A 7,041-nucleotide genomic window follows, 5' to 3' on the forward strand; every position below is an offset into this window, starting at 1 on the left:
ACGGGGGGATGATGTGACAACCCAAAACTTTGTCCGTTTCCGTTGCGTGATTTCCGTTAATAAAATTTCGAATTCATTAACTTTTCCGTCAAACTTCTTGGTTTAGAAAATGATCTAGTTATATATAATTAAATTATTTACGAGTCGGAACCAAAAGTCACGCGGAAACCCGAATATCTCGAAAACCAAACAATTTCGGCCTAAGTAGGGTTACGACCGTAAACTAGTTTACGACTGTAAACCCGTTTACGGACAGTAAAGAGTGGACCCCACCACCGACCACAAAACCCCTATAAATACGAGACCTCCACCTTCATTTGAACACTTCTGGCCGAAAACTCTCTCCTTCTCTCTCTAAGAACCTTGACCGTAAACACCTAAAAACACCTTCAAACTTCGGGAAACATCGAGAAACACCGTTTGGAGTCACTTCGGAACGTCTGGAACACTTATCTCTTCGAAATCAGCACCGTTGTTCTTGAGTTTACGGTCCATCTTCAAAGACCGTAAACCCTGTTCTTGAGTTTACGGTCCATCTTCAAAGACCGTAAACCCTGTTCTTGAGTTTACGGCCGTAAACTCACCAAGCCTTCAGAAACCGTAAACTATCAGTCAACCGTAAACTCTTGTTCACGGCCGTAAACACCTTTTAAGTGGTGCAGTTGGCTGAAAACCCACTTTCATCGATTCGATCGAGTCCTGGTAACATTCCTCAACCGAATACAAGTGTTCCTCTAACACGTTATCTAACGAAATCGCTAATTTAGATACATATATGTATTGATTTGATAATAGGATTCCGTTAAGTGTCACGTGCAGCAACTCGAGGATCTTCATTTCAGTCAACGTTTTCACGCAACAACTGTGAGTTCACACCCCTACATTTTCCGTATTTTAATGTTTTCAAGGGGAGAATCCAAGCTAAACATAAATGTTTTCAAAACTATTGCAAATCTCATACTTTAACCCCTTTTGTATTGTGTTGAGCATAAGGGACGTTTTCACTAAAATTGCATAGTTTTCCGGACACGCTATTCACTAAACATGCAAACTATAATCGGTATAGTTTGGGATTTTTCTAAACATAACAAGTACAAAAACTTTCACTACTAAACATATGCGCTAAGACAGAAACAGTTTACAGTTACATCACTACTTTATCATGGCTTTTCATAACTGTAATTATCACTACATATGATATACATACAGATTTTCACTATGGTAGAACACTACTACACTACATGTAAACTAGATTGTACGATACTGTGAGGCGCTACTTCACTACTGTACCCTTAGGTGTACAGGGATAAATCCTATCATAGTATAACCAGAGTCTCCTGGAGGGAGAGCGTGAGATTTGTGAATAGATCTATTCGGGACTGACAATCCCACACCCGAACTGCTAGCTACAGTTGGGCAGGCATGCCCAGGGTGACAAATGTCATTTAACTCGACACCTGAAAAACATTGGAAAGGTCTCTAGTCATATCAAGCATGGTTATACGACTCACAATAAGTATAAATCACATTTAGTTTACAACTTGACACTCTTCAACAGTTTTATTTACACTAAATAGAACTAATACACACTACAACTGGAAAACTTTCAAAGTTTACAAACAGAACTAAACATACAATGGCTTCACGTACGAAATACTTATACATCATGATTAGCATTTGCTAGTCACATGAAGTATTACTTTCGCGCATCACTACAGTCTTCAGTAACAAACATTCACGATTTCATACAGAATTGAGAACACTACATTTTCACTAAAGAAAATATCGGATTTTCTTAAAATTATACAAAACACTTTTACGAACTCATCAACGATTTTCATTACAAACTACCGCTTATGAACTCACCAGCTGTATGCTGATATTTTCAAACTGCTTGTATTCTCAGGAAATCAGTAGACAGGTATTTGCTGGATTTTTGAGGAACTGGAGCAATAAGAGTTTATGTTTATACTATACAGAGCTATTGAATGTAATTCAAACCAAGTTTCAGACAAAGTTCCAAACTGATGTAAACATTTTTATTTAAGTATTCAATGTAATGGTTGTGTTGCTATGATTGCTATTATTCATTGGTTGTGATGCTACACATGACGTCCTCCACCCCAAAATGTTTCCGCCATTCTGGTTTTGGGGTGTGACATTTATCCATTATAATGGTCCAAACAACCAAGATCTAGTCTTTAAGTCTCAAGGGGACCAAAAGTGCATCTTTCTCAACTTACTCCATTAAGTCCAAGTTTCAAACCTTCAGATCTGAATCAAAATGATGTTTAGATGGATAAAGTTTCCAACTTTATCTATAACAAGGTCACAAACTTTCAAGATCTACACATTATGCACTAAAGTGACCAAAAGTTCACAACACCCAAAACTAGCTGGATCTAAAAAATGCATCATCAAGATTTAAGCTTTATACCTCCAGAAGAAAGATCAAGGTGAAAAAGGCCTAGATCTATAAGCTCTAATGCAACTAACACCTCTCCAATGAGCTCCTTCTTCTCCAAGATGCACTAAGAACACTCCAAAGCACTAAAAAAACTCCTTCTTTAGCTCACAAGGCTCAAACTAGGGTTAGGGTTTCAAGGGAGGGCGTTGAAGGGATGGAGGCTAAGAATAGATAGGGTTTGGGGAAGTTAAGGAGCTTAAATAGGGCTCAAAACCCTCAAATTAGGGTTTGGGTTATGATCGCGTACGTCCAGCATACTTGTGGTACACCCAGTGTACCAGGTTGATCCCTAGTACGCCCAACGTGCTCGGCTTAACCCGAAACCTTCTTAACTTCTAACGGTCATAACTTCTTCGCTCCAACTCCGTTTTCGACGATCTTTTTATCCACATAAGGTATTCGACTCATTTCTGCTATCTCAGCCTCAGTACTAGGGCTTTGTGTCTTACTCAATATGGCGTTACTATGGATGGGTAACTCTCCTTTCTTGGAGTTATGCATGTTGAACCTTTTCAACACTTTGTCCACATAGGTGCTTTGACTAAGTCCAATTAGTCTTTTACTCCTGTTTCTCAAAATCCTTATCCCTAGGATATAGGCACCTTCTCCAAGGTCCTTCATAGCGAAACACTTCCCAAGCCAGGACTTTACTTCCTGCAGGGTTGGGATGTCATTTCCTATGAGTAGTATGTCATCCACATACAGTACCAAAAAATTGACTATACTCCCACTAGCCTTGATATAGACACAAGATTCATCTTCACTCCTTGAAAAGCCAAATCCTTTGACTTTCTCATCAAAGCAAAGATTCCATCTGCGAGGTGCCTGTTTTAATCCATAAATGGATTTCTCGAGCTTACACACTCTACTGGGGTACTCTGTACTGACAAAACCCTCTGGCTGAACCATGGAAACATCTTCAGCCAACTTTCCATTAAGGAAAGCGGTTTTGACATCCATTTGCCATATTTCATAATCATGAAATGCAGCAATGGCTAACAGAACCCTAATAGACTTAATCTTGGCCACTGGTAAAAATGTCTCATCATAATCAACTCCCGGAGTTTGAGAATAACCCTTTGCAACCAGTCGTGCCTTATAAGTGTGTACATTACCATCCATGTCGGTCTTCTTCTTGAAGATCCATTTGCACCCAACTATCTTACGATCAGGTACATTGTCAACCAAGTTCCAAACTTGATTGTCATACATGGACTGTATCTCGCTATCCATAGCCTCTTTCCATTTAGCAGCCTCAGGGCCTGCCATGGCTTCCGTGTAGCTGTTAGGCTCATCCAGATTTACCAGTGTGTTATCACTGATAAGTGTCTCACCTTCTGTAGTAATATGAAAACCATAATAATGCTCAGGTGCATTCCTAACTCTGGTGGAACGCCTCAGAGGTATAGATTCTTCAGTCGGCTCAACAGGAGTTTCCTCCTCAGGTTGAGGGCTAGGGTTTGAGGTTCCTTCACCACTTGACTCTTGAATTTCCTCAAGGTCAATTTGCCTCCCACTGTCTCCTTGGCTCATGAATTCTCTCTCTCGAAAGAATCCTTTTCTTGCTACAAAGACCACATTATCACTGGGTCTGTAGAAGATGTAACCAAAGGATTTCTGTGGGTAGCCGATGACAATACACCTTTCACTTCGGGGTTCGAGCTTATCGTGAGTCTCGCGTCTCACGAAAGCCTCGCAACCCCAAATCTTGATGTGGTCTAGATTGGGAACTTTTCCAGTCCACACCTCGTGAGGTGTTTTGGCAACCTTCTTTGTAGGGACTAGATTAAGGATATGGGCGGCAGTATCTAAGGTATACTCCCAAAATGAGATTGGTAGCGAAGCTCGACTCATCATGGAACGAACCATGTCCGACAAGGTCCGATTGCGCCTCTCAGCTACACCATTCAACTGTGGTGTCCTAGGAGGTGTCAATTGTGAGACAATCCCACATTCCTTAAGATAGTCAAGGAACTCAGTACTAAGATACTCACCACCACGATCGGATCGAAGCATCTTAATGTTCCTGCCCAACTGATTCTCCACTTCTTGCTTAAACTCTTTGAATTTCTCAAAGGTTTCTGACTTATGCTTGATTAGGTAGACATATCCATATCTACTAAAATCATCAGTAAAAGTCACATAGAACCGATTAGCATCTCTTGTGGCGGTTCTGAAGGGTCCACACACATCCGTGTGTATGAGGTCCAACAAACCTTCACCCCTAGCACAAGTGCCAGTAAAAGGTGACTTTGTCATTTTACTAAGCAAACAAGATTCACAACTATCATCTGACTTTAGGTAAAATGACTCCAAGACTCCATCCTTTTGGAGTTGGCCTATGTGTTTCTTGCTTACATGTCCAAGACGACAATGCCATAAGGATGCTTTATCTAAGCTAGTGGAAGAGTTAATACACAATACATTATTTCCTAGATTATCTACAACAGATACAGTTTCATACACGCCATCACAAGGTAATGCTTTAAAATAAAGAACATTATTAAAGAAAGCATCAATACTACCATTATTATTATCAAAATAAAAGGTAAAACCTTGTTTATACAATGCATGAAAGGAAATAACATTTCTTGCCATTTCTAGCGAATGATAACATTTATTCAAATCTAATGTAAACCCACTATTTAGCACTAAGGAATAAACTCATATCTTGGTGACAGGTGAAGCTTTCCTGTTTCCCATGATCAAGTTTATCTTTCCCTGCTCCACATTCTCACTTCTTTTTAGTCCCTGCAAATCACAACATATGTGAATACCACAACCTGTATCAAGGACCCAAGACTTAGAATGAGGTGAGTTATTAGACAATATAGTGTATATACCTGCATGGTTGGGTTTTACTTTCCCATCCTTCAAATTTTGCTGGTACTTTGGGCAGTTTCGCTTCCAGTGCGACTTTTCATGGCAATAGAAGCATTCGGCCTCATTAGGGTTAGCAGAAGGAGTGACAAACCTTTCTTGGTTTTGCTTGAAGAGGAGCCTTCAAGGGTCTTACCCTTGGTACCCTTAGAAGGGTTCTTTATCTTCTTCCCTTTGCCATGCCCGATTGCCAAGACATTGGCCGCAGTTGGAGTAGGAGTAGGAGTAGTAACAACCGACTTACCCTTTAGAACACTTTCGGCGGTCTTCAAGAGTCCTTGAAGTTTGCTGAGGGTGACTTCTTCCTTGTTCATGTGATATGTCATACGGAATTGATCATAACACGATGGCAAGGAGTGCAAAATGATGTCTATTGCTAACTCCTCAGGGAAGTTCACATTCAGCTTCAGTAAACGGTCCACATACCTTTGCATTTTCTGCATGTGGCCCGTGATGGGTTCACCATCCTTCATTCGGGTTGTTATCATGGAGGAGATTATTTCATATCGCTCTTGACGAGCACTTTGATGGTAGCGGTCCATCAAGTCCTGGTGCATCTCAAAAGGATAATAGTCCTCATAGGACTTTTGGAGCTCGGTTGTCATGGTGGCCATCATGATGCATGCCACTTTTGTAGCATGTCTTTCATGTACCTCATATTCAGCAAGCTCTTCAGGAGTAGCAGTTGGCTCGGGTACCTTCAGCTCATTGTCGAGAACATATTCTTTGTTCTCATACCGAGTGACCATCCTAATGTTTCTGATCCAATCTGTAAAGTTGGACCCATCAAAGATGACTCTCCCACAAAGATTCATGAAAGAGAATGAGCTAGTAGGGTTTGAGCCAGAAGCATTGTTATTGGAAGACATCTGAAAAGAAGAGGGAATAGATTAGATTAGATATAGAGATAGAGATAGTCCTTAACAAAACACCCAAATGTAATATTAAGGCTAGGACCCAACACAATATTTTATAACTTAGAAGAGGGATGCCGTAATCTAAGCTATAAGATATTTGAAGGTAGGTGAATGACGATTCACCAATTTCCACCATGAAAAACGAAATATTTAATTAGGTTTTAATTGGTTTATTTGAAGGTAGGTTAATACAGTTTCAGCACAAATGGCATAGAAAATACTCAGGAATATCATTTTGCTAGAATATTTAGGATTTCAGCCTTATCTTAGCATACTGCCGAAGCCAAAGTGATGACTATGTCATACACTTCATGGTCAACGGTACATACCAATACCCAAGTGATGCCTATGTCATACACTTCGTGGTTAGAGGTACAGCCTTGCTATAAAAATAGTAGAAATAATAACTCGAGATGATAACATGGAAAAGCACATAGCACATATAACACATAACATACAATTGTTCCTATATATTAAACTCACCATGAAATAACCAGGGGTTAAAATAGTAATTCGGGCAGCACTTCGGCTCTAAATATGACTTTCTTCGTTGAAAACCGGGAGTTTTCTTGAAAACCGGGTCCTGCGAGGGTTGGGCTTCGAAACCGAAAAGATAAATTTTTCGGGCTTCTTGGGAATTTCGAGGCGTGTTTCGGGCGTTGGAATTAATACCGGGGCTTCGGGGGAAGTGGGAGTAGAAGAAATATAAGTTTAGGGGTGAAAATTGCCAAATTTCAAACATTTACCCGGGAGGTCTCGCACCCCTTATATAGTTGC

This window comes from Lactuca virosa, chromosome 5 (assembly GCF_052849685.1).
Source record: "Lactuca virosa cultivar CGN04683 chromosome 5, Lactuca_virosa_CGN04683_v6, whole genome shotgun sequence".
Taxonomy (NCBI): Eukaryota; Viridiplantae; Streptophyta; class Magnoliopsida; order Asterales; family Asteraceae; genus Lactuca; species Lactuca virosa.